This window comes from Notamacropus eugenii, chromosome 1 (genome assembly GCF_028372415.1).
Source record: "Notamacropus eugenii isolate mMacEug1 chromosome 1, mMacEug1.pri_v2, whole genome shotgun sequence".
Taxonomy (NCBI): Eukaryota; Metazoa; Chordata; class Mammalia; order Diprotodontia; family Macropodidae; genus Notamacropus; species Notamacropus eugenii.
In genome coordinates this window covers 281,210,775-281,223,647 of record NC_092872.1, presented here as the reverse complement: position 1 = coordinate 281,223,647, position 12,873 = coordinate 281,210,775, and the positions used below count along the sequence as shown (strand labels likewise).

General features: G+C 43.2%; 2 protein-coding genes across 4 annotated transcripts in view; both read left to right on the top strand.

The window, feature by feature from the left end:
• The window catches only part of EEF1AKMT2 (EEF1A lysine methyltransferase 2), a 33,299-nt gene extending 22,007 nt beyond the window's left edge, over window positions 1-11,292 (top strand). Inside the window, exons 6-8 of one of the 2 annotated variants that reach the window (XR_011971649.1) lie at window positions 8,471-8,694; window positions 8,794-8,956; window positions 9,537-11,292. The gene's annotated coding sequence lies outside the window, so the exon portion shown is untranslated. Of the gene's footprint in view, window positions 1-8,470; window positions 8,695-8,793 lie in introns of both variants that reach the window. The other variant, XR_011971648.1, reaches the window with a different exon arrangement.
• FAM53B (family with sequence similarity 53 member B) overlaps window positions 1-12,873 on the top strand; it is a 158,177-nt gene that overhangs the window by 16,143 nt on the left and 129,161 nt on the right. Inside the window, exon 1 of one of the 2 annotated variants that reach the window (XM_072628998.1) lies at window positions 8,868-8,956. The exons of the other annotated variant lie outside the window; for it this stretch is intronic. The gene's annotated coding sequence lies outside the window, so the exon portion shown is untranslated. Of the gene's footprint in view, window positions 1-8,867; window positions 8,957-12,873 lie in introns of those variants that run through there. 2 annotated transcript variants of the gene reach the window in all.

Here is a 12,873-nt window from a genome sequence, read left to right as displayed (position 1 = left end):
GGGGGAACTCCACAAAATGTGATCCAGAAATTAATACTTGGAAATCACACCAAAAGCCGTGGAAAATCTGGCCAGTCAATGTCACAATTACTGAGATGTAAGGCATAAAGCAGACACCCTCGTTATTAAAGTCTGGGCATTGTTAGATCAACTAACAGGGTATGTAAGTGCGTGGAAGGAATGATAGAGTATTACTGGGTGGCAGCAATTTTTGTGGTGTGAATGCTGCTTTCTATGGAGAAGGAGTTGGAATTGTAATTTTATTTCATCAAAAGAAGCTCTCATTTGGAGGGAACTTGTTTGAAATGCAAACGAGGCTCTTCCATGGGACTTTACAGAATTGTTGCTTTTCATTATGATGTTTCTGCTGCCTAACAGGCTGCTTCTGTGTTCAGGAAGTGCATATGGAAGTCCAAGGGGATCTGAGCCCTGAATGGGTGAGCCACACCAATTAACAAACAGAAAGTTGTCAGAACATTTTGTTTTAAGCCAGGTGCACAAGCAAGAGCTGCTTTGAAAGACGGGCATTTGTGCAGCTGAGAATCCAACCTGACACTGACCTTGGCAGCTTCACTGAAGCCAATTTTAAATAAAGACAAACTGTTCTTGAATGCTTTTTCCCTGATTGTTGTAGGCTTGAATTTGCTTTTCTTTGTCATCTGCAACCTGTCATCTATTTCTCTCTTTGTATCATATGTAGTTCAATACAAAAGCAAATCATTTTTTACATATATGCTACATTTGACTACCTGGATTAAAAAAAATTAGTACAATAATGCAAATCTCTCTACTGTAGAAAATTGACATGCAAAGAGAGCCCCCTAGAAAGTGACCATTTTTAAGGATTGATATCAATAATTACGTTTTCGTTGGCATCAGAATTGCTTTCCTTCAATTGGTATGCAAAGAAGTAAGCATATACTCCATTCCACATTAATAAAAACTTTGTCTCATATGCTCTTAAAGAACTGTAATGTCGGTCTGTTCATCTATGTTTATCTGTCTATCTGCGTATCTTCCCATCTATCTTTAGTGGCCCACAATGAACATAAGAGCAAAGACTGGAAAACCAGCTGGTGTCCAGGCCAGTGCTGTCCTGCCCTGAGGAGACAGACCTGGTTTTGATTTCTTGCCTCTGGCTCTGTGGGTGGAATATGGCACAAAGACAGTGCTCTGCTTCTGAGAGAGAGAGAGAGAGAGAGAGAGAGAGAGAGAGAGAGAGAGAGAGAGAGAGAGAGAGAGAGAAGAGAGAGAGAGAGGAGAGCCAGCAAATGCCTTGTATTCCACCATCGACGTCCCTTGGGCTAATTAAGGAGGGGTGTTGATGGGATCTGAAAGGAGTCCTGTCTAGTACACTTCACCAGAAGAATGGGGCCCCTGACCTCGGGCTTTAGTGTGTGGGAGGTGGGGCACAGAGAAGGTTGGAGGACAGTTGCATAGTGGGAAAAAATGAGGAAATCCTTAGTATTTCATTTGCTGAGAGGATGCTGAGGTGGCCCTAATTGAAGAAGGAGCTCATGAGCATGTTTTATTAATAGTTAACAGAAGAAAATTAATGCTAATTTATTCTTCATATACACCATGCAATTTGTTAGGAAGGTGGAAGAATGGTTTGGAATTCCTCTTTCAGTTGATGGATCCCTGTGTTAGAGGCATAGAAATGAAGCTCTACATGAAGGAGACAAACAGCCAGGCAGGCCCACAGGCTCTGTTGGCGCTGAATGACACAGACACACAATAGATCTCGGAGAGCCCAGGGAAGAGAAGCCTAATGAACTCTCTGCCTTGGACCTTTGGAAAATCCCTGGAGTGTTCTTGAAAGATCATTCATCTCCAGCTTAGATGTCAAGAAGAGATCCAGGAGCCCAAAAAGGAGGAAGCAGGCACCTCACAAACTGTGGAATGCATTAGGTCCGATCATTAAAATGACTCGATAGGAGAACCTGCATTTGTCAGAGTACATGTGCTGCTTAATGTGCTCTCAGCCATGGCAGCCAGGATGAAGTCCTACTCAAAAAGATGACAGTAATTCTCAGGACTCTTGAATTGGAGTGAAACTTCAAAGACTAAGATATATGGGCACTGGGAAGGTACTTTGTCATGCTGAAAGATACCATTGTTAGAAGGACTTAGAACAAGTGTATGGAAGGGGCCCATGGCGCCATCAGGCACTGGCAGATTGGGACCTGGTTATGAGGCACAACTTTAAGCATAAAAATCAGATAAAGTTGAAATAAACTGAGGTGCGTGTTTGATTTTTTTGGATGATTTTATTCCCACCAGTTTTAATGAGCATCCTAGTAAATTATTTTTTTATTGTGTTTGAGAGGCAGTTGCATATAGCATGGGGCATAGGAAGTCAGGAAGACCTGGGTTCAAGCCTCTCCTGAAACTTATGGACTGTGTGACCCTGGGCAAGTCACTGAAGTTGCAGTGAGGGTGCAGTCTCTTGCACCTTAATGATTTAACGAGAAAGGCTTAACTGAGAAACAAAACCTAAAGAGCTTGTTTTCCCAGCTCCTTGGAATGATCCCTATATTGTGCATGTTTTCACTTTTGACTTTTAATATTTGAAGAGATTCAGAAGTAGAGACATCCCTGCTGAGGGGAGGTGTGAGACCATCCCTATTACTTCTTACAAGGGACCTAGAACTGGATTCCTTTCTGACCTGGGCCACATCCATTAGCATCTCTGGGTTTTAATTATCTTCCTCTAAAATGATGCCAGTGATTTCTAGGGCTTCTCTTAGCTCTAAGTCTTATAATGGCACATGGCTCAGTATTGTAAGAGAACTGGACTTGGAGAGGAGAGACATGGGTGTGAATCCTACTGGATGGGGATAACGGTTGCATCTCGAACATAGTAGGCACTTAACAAATATAGACTAATTAGTTGATTTAACTAAACAAATGATGACAAAAGTACTTTGAAGACCCTCATGCTCCACATGAGAGTTGTTATTCTTTGCAGACAGAATGATTTGATAGAGGAAAAATGGAAACAACTTGGGGAATGAGGGTGAGAGATAATGGGGCTACTATTGGAACTTTGGGCTCCCCAGCTAAGTGTAGTTTTGCATTGGTCCCATCTAGTGCTGTCATAATCGTAGTAAAAAAAATTATCTGTGTGTCGGTTTTGTGGTGATGAATCTCCAAGCTGAACTTGAAGCTTTTATAAGCTAGGTGGCACTGTGGATAGAACGATGGCTCTCAAGTCAGGAACCTGAGTTCAAATTTAGCCTCAGACATTTACTAGCTGTGTGACCCTGGGCAAGTCACTTAACTTCTGTTTACCTCAGTTTCCTCATCTGTAAAATGAGCTGGAGAAGGTAAACTCCTCCAATATCTTTGCCAAGAAAACCCCAGATGGGGTCACAGAGAGTTGAGCACAGTTGAACAAGATGAAGGACCTACCAGAGCTTGTCTTGCATTGGCAAAACCTCCTGGGATCCAGGGTCATGAGCAGCCCATGCTGAGGCACAGAAGCTGGGCTTCAGAGGAGGGAACATTGAAGATGACAGGAACCCTTCAGGAGGGGCAGTGTTTTCGGGGATAGAGTTAACCTGGGCTCAGTGCTTACCCCTGGTTCCCACTCTTTGGGTGACCCTGTGCAGGCCACATAACCTCTCTGTGCCTCAGCCAGAGCCTGAAGACCAATCAGCAGAGAAGGCTCCCTGATATTTGGGGGAAGGGGAGCCAGGGTGGGAGGAGGTACACGTCCAGGAGGTAATCACTTGGAATTATCACAGGTCTTCAGATGCTTCAAGCTGAACAGAACTCCTGGTGTTTGGTTTTGTTTTGTTTTTTAATGAATGTTGCTTGGCTAGAATTTTCTTGCATGTTAATGAAAGGTTGGCCCATGCAAAGGCATGCAAGTTTCTTAGTATCTGGTGTTAAGGAGCCTGAGTGAGAATGATGTGGGTGATTCTTGTTGCTTTTCATTCATTACCTTGAATCAGTCTGACTTGGAAAGGAAGTATTGGAAAGAGTTTGTAGTCCAAGAGTCTGGAACTGAACCCTGCTCGTAACTATCTTTGTGACCTTGGGCAAGATGCTTCTTTGTGGGCTGAGTCTGACCGATGATCTCGAAGATCCTTTCCCCTTTGCAGTCATGTGATCTTAGCCAGGAAGTAGCAGGGGGATTTTATACCATAAAGATGAGTGGTGGGTTCTGCTCCCACTTTATCTCACCCACACTGCACCCACACATGCACTGATCATGGCATTCCAAGGTGGGAAACGACCTTCAAGAAGAAGTTCAAACCTCATATTTTATTTTCTCTCCAACATACTTTATGTTAGAAATATAAACAAAAAATTTTTAATTTTTAATTTTTCATCACAGTAAATACCCTGTATCCAAAGAGAGGATATTTAGTAACATGTATATTATAGATAAATGACTAACTCTGGAAAAAAAAAAGAATGTTTATTTGATTTACATTCATTTATTTTTCCCTTGGCAGATTTGCCTGTTTAATTAGGCTAACATTAATGTTCATTTTCATTATCTGAGCAAGGCAAGGAAAGGTGGCCCAGGAATGTGGATGGGTAAAAGCCAGTCAGGGAGGAAACATTTGCCAAAGTCCATCTACTTATAAATGGTTAAGAATTTAGTATTCCTGAGGTGAGAGGAATATGCTGTAACTTGTAGTGAACATGAGGGGAGCTGAGCAACAGACTGAAAAATACTGTAAGGCCTGGTGGAAAGTGAAGATGAGAGGTAGAGAGCCTGCAGGCCCAAGTCCACCAGTGTAAGTTGTGTGTACACAGAGGTGACCTGTTCTAGGAGAGGTGAGGAAATTGTTCCCAGCCCTTGGTTAAGCTGAGAGACAGAGGCATGACTGCTCAGAGTAGAGGAACTGAGCATTGGGAACCCCAAGATTTAAGGCCAGAGAGAAACATCAAATTAGATCTGGCAAAGAATTTTACATCCAATACTAGGAAATGGTGTATATCCACAAGACGAGTCAACCAGCCTAGCTAGGGCAGCAGAGCACCCTGAAAGGGAGAAGGGAGGCAAGTCAAACCACTACTTCCATCTTGGCTGCCATCTCCCTGAAGACTCCAATGGAGACAGCTCAAGACTCTGAACAATGGAAACAACCATTGTGCTGGGAAGAAGCCTCTGGGTCCTGTAAGGGCTAAGGCCCCAGCTACTGGAGACCCAGCAAAGTGAGAGCCCCTGCCAGAGACCTCAACCCTGTCAAATGGCTCAGTATGAAAAACTGATAGGAAACAACATAAAGAAGGGGCCTGACCATCTGCTTTGCTGGTGGCCCTTGAGACTTTCCTGTGGGACATGTGGCATGTGAGCTCCATGAGAGCAGGGACTGTCTGCCTGTTTTGTTTGCACCCCCAGATGTTAGCCCACTTAGTACAGTGAGTCTTTTTGCTCTGGGCAATGTGAACTGGTTTTTAAAATATTTTGGTAACTGATATTTCAGTATAATTGGTTTCCTTTGCCATCCAATGCATTAAAAACATGATTCTGAGAAGGGGTTCCCAGGCTTTCTAGACTGCTCAAGGGGTCCAGACACAAAAGGTGGAGAAGACTTTTAGTAGAGAGAAGGAAGAGGAGGAGCTTCTGAAGGAGGCCAGAGGACTGGTTCTCTGAAGAGACCTTTGTGGAATCACAGGGAGCTTGGCAATTTGCTTGAAAGAGATATATAAAAAAAGGGGGGGAAGACCTATATGTGCAAAAATATTTGTAGCAGCTGTTTTTGTGGTAGCAAAGAACTGGAAATCTAAGGGATGCCTCTCAGTTGGGGAATGACTAAACAAGTTATGATATATGATTGAAATGGAATATTATTGTGCTATAAGAAATGATTTCAGGGTGATTGAAGCAGAATGATTTCAGAAAAACCTGGAAAGACTTACATGAACAGATGCATAGTGAAGCAAACAGAAACAGGAGAATGTTGTTTTTTGGGTTTTTTTTTTTTTGACTAGGTTATAAGATGAGGATGACATGGCTAGACAGATGGTCTATCTGAAAAAAAAAAATACATGCGTTTTAGTGGATTGCAAGCCCACTCCAAGTGAACAACCAGAAGATCTCCTGGAATCTTAGACTCCATTAAGAAAGACTTAGCCTTTAGACAGCAGCAGCTGCATAAATATGGAGTCCCAATGCCCTCTGCCCTGATGAGCACACACTCCAGAGCAGTCTGTATAGTCCTAGCTGCCACAATTCAGGAAGGACATTGATGAGCTAGAGACTGTCCAGAAGATGGCTGCTGGCTTGGGGAAAGCCCTCAAGTCCATGTTGCTGTGGTTTGGGGGAAGGAACTGGGGAAGAGAAGATTCAAGGAGGCCAGGAGAGCTGTCTCCAAGTATTTGAAAGGCTTCTGTTTGAACCTAAAAGGCAAAGCCAGAATTGATGGGTGGAAATTTCAAAAAGGGAGCTGTCCACCAGTGGTTTGGGCTGTTTCAGGAATGTTGGGTTCCCCTTTATTGGAGATCCTTAAGAAAAGTCTGGATAACCACTTGTTAAGTACGTTGTACCCTTTTTGGTTTTTGGGTTGACCAGGCAGCATCTCGGATCCCTTTCCAGTCTGAAGATCTATGATTCTGTGAGTGTTCAAGAAGCAAAATGGTAGAGATAGAAAACAGAGCAAGGAAGTGAGGGGGGTGAGGACAGAGGTCAGCAAAGGCAATGAGTGTGGATGACTTTAAGAATATGGCAGTGAAAAGGAGGAAATGGGAAAACAAGGGCTCAGGGCTACAGCAGCAGGACCAAGAGATTTCAAAGACCATGTAAGCTGGGGAAGATTGGATCATGTTTGTAAGAGAATGAGCGAGCAGAGAAGAGAGGGAGGGAATGCCGTAATGAAGGGGGCGCAAGGGGAAGTGTCAGCCTTGCTGAACTAGTTAAGTGAATTTTTCAGAAAACTAAGTTTGACTCTTTAAGCACCAATTTTTTAGAAAATCAGTCATTTTTTTGGAGAAGGGTAGGGAAAGAGAAAGCATTTATACAGCACTTACTGTGTGTCAGGAACTGTGCTAAGCATTTTGCAGTGATATCATATGATCCTCACAGTAACCCTGGGAGGTAAATATTGTTATTATCCCCATTTTACAGATGAAGAAACTGAGGCAAACAGGTGAAGTGACTTGCCCAGAGTCATACAACTAGTAAGTGTGAGAGGCTGGATTTGAACTCTGGTCTTCCTGTCTCCAGGCTTGGTACTCTGTTTGCTCTGGTATTGCACAGCTGCCTAGGGGAATCATAAAATATACAGGAAGGGCAGGTGTTCAGGAGGGAAGCAGGGGATATTGCTATTTTAAAAGTCTCCATTCTTAGTACTAGATGAAAAATCACATAGAATTGTTTTTTTAAAAAATATAAGCATTGACTAAAGTCAATGGGAAACAACGAAGAATGGGATGCTGGTGACATTTTGGTCTCTTATATCAGGTACTCATAACATGGATGTTCTGAAATGTGAAGCTTCCCTCCGTCTGAGACACGTTATCATTTGTAGCAGGGGTAATAAAGACTGGGTCATCAGAGGACTCAGCAGACATTTAGGGAGTCCCTGCCCCTTTGGGGCTTCCAGGGCACAAGACAGTGAATTTTTTGGCTCTAGGGTTTAGGATGGGGGAAGGGAAGAGAGGGGGCCTTGATTAAGCACCTACTACGCATCAGGCAGTATTCTAAGCAGTTTAAAGACATTTTGATCTCATTTGGTCCTCCCAGCCGGCCTGGAAGGTAGGCAGTGTTATGTGCCCATTTTACAGCTGTGTATGTACACAGCAGGGAACATTGATGGAATTCTCCATGATAGAATCAGGGATGGCAGGCTCTTAGACTTTGTGGGGGTATGAATGAAGTAAGAAGCCTTCAGGAAGCTGGTTCAGCAGCTTTTCCTTCCTAGGGCAGGTCAAGCTGGTTACTGTGTTGGTATAACTGTAAGCCTGGCCTCAGAGGTCTTTGAGGAAGGGAGATGGTCCTGCTCTCTAATGTGACACAGTCTGATTTTTTTGGGAGCCACCACTGCAGGGGGAATTTCCACTGTGAGCTTTGCCCTGGGGCTCCATACATGAGACCTTTCTTGTGCCCTGGACCCCTGGGGCAGGCAGTAGACTGAAGCCTGCAGACCCCTTCCCAGAATCATGTCTTTAAATGCATAAAATGAAAATACTTAGGATTACAAAGGAAATCAATTATGTTGAGGAACTTATCAAACACTTAAGCCACCAAATGTGTCCCTGAAGCTGGATTCTTGGAATCTAGAGGTCTCTTCCCCCTTAGACCAGATGACTTTGTGCCCCTGTAGCCTTCTTTTGGAGGGGCTCAGGAATTCCTACAGTGAGGGGCCCCATATCCTCATTGCTGGAGGAGTGGGTGCCCAGCTCAGGGCTCTGGCAGGAGGTCTGAGCCACTCAGCAGCTTTGTGATGTTGGGCCAGTACCTCAGCTTCTCTGGGCTAATGCACAAAATACTGTGATTCTCCCCTTATAGTGTCCTGGACCAAGGGGCCTATGTGACAGAGATGGATGTCCAGGATGCGCCTGACCCTCCCCTGGCGCTGGTTTCATGCTTCCAGAGCAGTGACACATGGTGACAGGCAGACATGATACATATGGATTTGATACGGGATTGAAAGGAATCAAATGAGCAGCTGTTCTTAGAGTATCACAATAAGCTAGAGCTGGACCTCTGAGGTCCTTGGTGTCATCATACAGGTAAGGAGATCTAGGAAGAGGAAATGATTTGTGATCCCAGTCTTGCATGAATAGAAGGTCTCAGTCAAGATTTCAGCTCTTCTCATTTCCCCTTTTCAGGCTAATTCAGTATGTTGACCTTTGAGGCCATGTAGGACCAGAGAAAGGAGCTCCATTGGACATCAGGTAGATCTCTTTTCCTTGTGCATTCTGTGCCCTCCCTGTGGTAGAAGCCAGCTCTGAAGCTACAATCCCAAGACTCTGGATGGATGTTGTTAAGGAGGTAAACATTGTATCTGTGGGTATAAGTAGTTTGAATACTGTAGCATTGGGAAGACTTGAATTCAGATTGTTCTTCAGACACTTAATAGCCAAGTCACTCTGTCTGCTTCAGTTTCCTCTTCTGTAAAATCAGTATTGTAATAGCACTGACCTCCCAAGGGTTGTTGTGAGGGTGATGTGAGATGATATTTGTAAAGCGCTTTACAAAACTTTATCATCATTGTTTGTTACACACATCGATACTACCTATATTTCCTGACAATATGGGCTTACTTAGCCACATATCTGAATAACTCACAAGTTTGTAACTAAATGTTCAGTTCTATTTTATTTATTTATTCTTTCTCTTAAGGCAGTCAGGGTTCTGAAGTGACTTGCCCAGGGTCTCAAGCTAGTAAGTGTCTGAGGCCAGATTTGAACACAGGCCCTCCTGACTCCAGGGCTGGTGGTCTATTCACTGAGCCACTTAGCTGTCTCTTCAGTCCTGTTTTAAACAGGGAAATACCAAGGCAGGCTGGGTAAAATTGTGAGGCACACAAAGTATGTCTTCAGCAGTTGAAGTTTTCCTCTGCTCCCTGCAGATGCCCAGGCTCTCTTCCCCTGGGGCCCTGCTTTCCCCTTCATCAAACACACCTGACTGAGCCCTACAGATGGAAGGATGGACAGATGCCACAGAGCCTGGTTTTGCCAGAAGAGCTCATTGGATTAATTCATGTTCATGACTGCAATGTGTTCATTTCCCCAGTAAAATATCTGGATTTTAATAGGTCAAAGGAGTGAATCTAATGATGAGAAAGGTAGCTAAGTGGGGAGAGACTTAGGGACAGGCAGGCCTTTCAGAGCTCCTAAATAAAAATTCACACCACATAGGTGTCTGCCTACTTTGTCTGTGCGGGTGGATAGCACGGGGCCCCCCAAACTTGAGATTGTTAAGAGACTAGGAACAGGAAGCAGAGCTCCAAGGCTCAGGTTCATGGGCTAACCTCACTCTGTCACTTCCTCTGGGGGCAGCGGGGAGAGTCAGAGAGGGGAAGGGAGGCCTCCAGCTTCCTCCAGTGGCAGACACTTCTTCCATGTGATTTTGTGGCAAGGTCCTGAGTGGCAGAAGAGCTGGATTGGGACTGTGTTGGGCAGTGCTCCTCATTAAGAGATGTGTACCACCTGGAAGCTTGATGTTGGCTGTGGGCTTTTCCATGATTCCCTTCAGAGAACTCTGGTCCTGTTAGTGATCTGGATGAACTGCTATGAGGAGCCCAGGGGGCAGCATCTCTGTTGGGGTTGGTTTTGTTTTTATTTTCTTGGTCTTTCTCTTGGAGCATTGCAGCAAATTTCTCATCACATGGATTACTGCTGAGACAATGGAAATGAAGAAAAGGCTGGCTTGGTTTTATTCTGGTTAACTCAGCCAATCAAGAAACATTTCAGCTCCTACTATGTGCCAGATAATTGGACAAGCCTGCCAAAGAACTTTCATCCCAACCCTCTCAAGAATAGTCTGAAAAATAATCAGTGAATCATGTCCATCTTCAGTGCAGATTATTTTTTTTAATAATTATTTTATTTGTTTTCAGTGTTCTATAATCACTTCCATATATCTTAGATCAAATTATTTTTAAAACAGGTTAATAACTTGATGGATGAAATAACCTGGTTTTGATGAAAGCTTTTTCTTTGCTGTCTCTTGTGAAGGTTAGGAACGGCTACAGAGTGAAATATATAAAAATTTTAAAAGAAGAGATAGTGTTGCCTAGTGGATAGAGTCTTGGACTTGGAGTAAAGGAAGCCCTTATTCAAATCCTACCTCAAACAATTCCTAGCTGGGGATGATAATATTTCTCTCACAGAGTTGTTGGGAAGATTCACTCACTTTGCAAATCTTTTGATATATAAATGTTATTGTTGGTCTGGACTGTGATTTCATTGATATAGGGAACTCCTTTTTAAAATCCTTCCTTCCTTTCCTTCCTCCCTTCCTTTCTTCTTTTCTTCTTTCTTCTCTCGTTCCCCTTCTCTCCAAATAAAAACCACCACCACAATCTTTGTAACAAATAAGCATGGCCAAACCAAACTATACTTGTGCTGTGTCCAAAAATGTTCGTCTCATTTTGTACCTTCCTACCTTCCCTCTCCCAGGCTTTGTTGTCAGTCCTCTGGAATCATGGTTGCTTGTTGCATTGATTAGTGCTCTTATATCTTTCAGAGTTGTTTTCCTTTACAATGTTATCTTGTGTAAATTATTGTCCTGGTTCTGTTATCAGTTCATACAAACCTTTAATGGTTTCTCAGATTCCATCCCTTTCATAAATTTCTGTGATGAAAAGATATTCCAATAATTTATAGAATTGTTTTTTATTGTTTCCAGATTGAATGTGATGTGCAAACTAACACATCAATTTCCTTAGGACTCATGCAGTTGAAATATTCTTTTGATTGAGTTGAATTTGAATTCATCTGAAAATCTTTTAACATTTGATTTTTTGTAAAACCTTTTTGTGTGTAAGCACAGTAGGCCTCTGTGTGTAATCTTACATGTTGACCATAGGGAGGATCTGCAACCCCCAAAGAGATATACAGAGATCAAAGACCAAGCTATTATTAATTGTGCCTTCAAATTTTCACACTCGAAAATACTAATTGAGCCTAATGATCAGTGTCCAAGTCCAAAAGTTATAACATGGAGTCAAAGCTTCAGCACAGTGTGGGACTTGGAGAGTTTAAAATGGCACAGAGACTTTGGTTTTATACCCATTGCCTGTGTTCCTTTGATGTTTTTTTGGACCTGATAGGACTATCAGTGACCAGCAGTAAACGTTAGCATTAGGCAGTTCTTAACAAAATTGAATATATCTCATCTACCCACAACCTTGCCATGTTGCTGCTTTCATCCTCCTTCACCTCCTGGTCCCCGAAGAGCTCTTGTCATGAACTGCAAGCGTGATATCTGTAGTGTTTTCAGCACCTCCCAACTTGGAGATTGAGGTTGTGTACCCAGGTTGGTGGCTTCCAAGCCCCACTTTGTGACCCACACAGTTGGTCCAGGAGCTTTCTTGTTTCAGTGGTGCTTGGCAGGCTGTGTGCTTTCAGTGGACCTTTCCTCCTCAGGCTGCATTCAACTCTCAGTTCTGTTAAAGGAACTAGATTGATGTCAGCAGACTCATTGGCTTGGCTAGTCTGCATTGGCAGTGAATCTTATTCTCTGAATTATAAGGATAAAAAAGCAACATGGCAAAACTGTATATTCATTATAGTTCATTCTCCTCTGGAGACTAGTCAAAGGCCACAAGATAAATGGGGTTCAGGAAGGAAGGGTCATTGTCTAATGACAACCTTAAGCACCTGAGGGGGACCACACCGGGAACATTTCCTTCCTGGGCAATGAGCTCTAAAGAAGAGCTTTTCCCAGAAGATCGATTTCCAAGTTTGTCTTCCATTTCTACAGCTGTGCTTCCAGTTTCCTTCCATGAAGTTAACTTTGTTTTCAGTGAATGGTTATCACAGAAAATGGTTTGGAAAGCTTGGGCTGTGACTGTCATCTCATAATCCATTGTGAGTCATTTAAAAAGATTCTGCTTTTGAAGAAGAGCTTTTCAGATGCAAAAAGAAGAGCGTGGAATGTGACTGATGTTGGCAGTGACAGAGGCAAAGGATAAAGGGTTAATTAGTACTCTGGTACCTGCAGACTAAACTCATCTGGTCCCTGGACTTGGGGTTCAGTTCTGGGGAGAGCTCCCCTTGTTAGACAAGCAATGTTGAACTCTCCAGACAGGGCAGGATTTCCTCATGGTGAGCTTTGCTCAGGACCAATCTGCAGGGGTCAGTCTAGATCAGAATAATGGGGGACAAACTGAACTCTTCTTCTAGCTGCTGAATCCACACTGAGAGAATCAGCTCTCTGTCTTTGGGAGCTTTGGATTCACA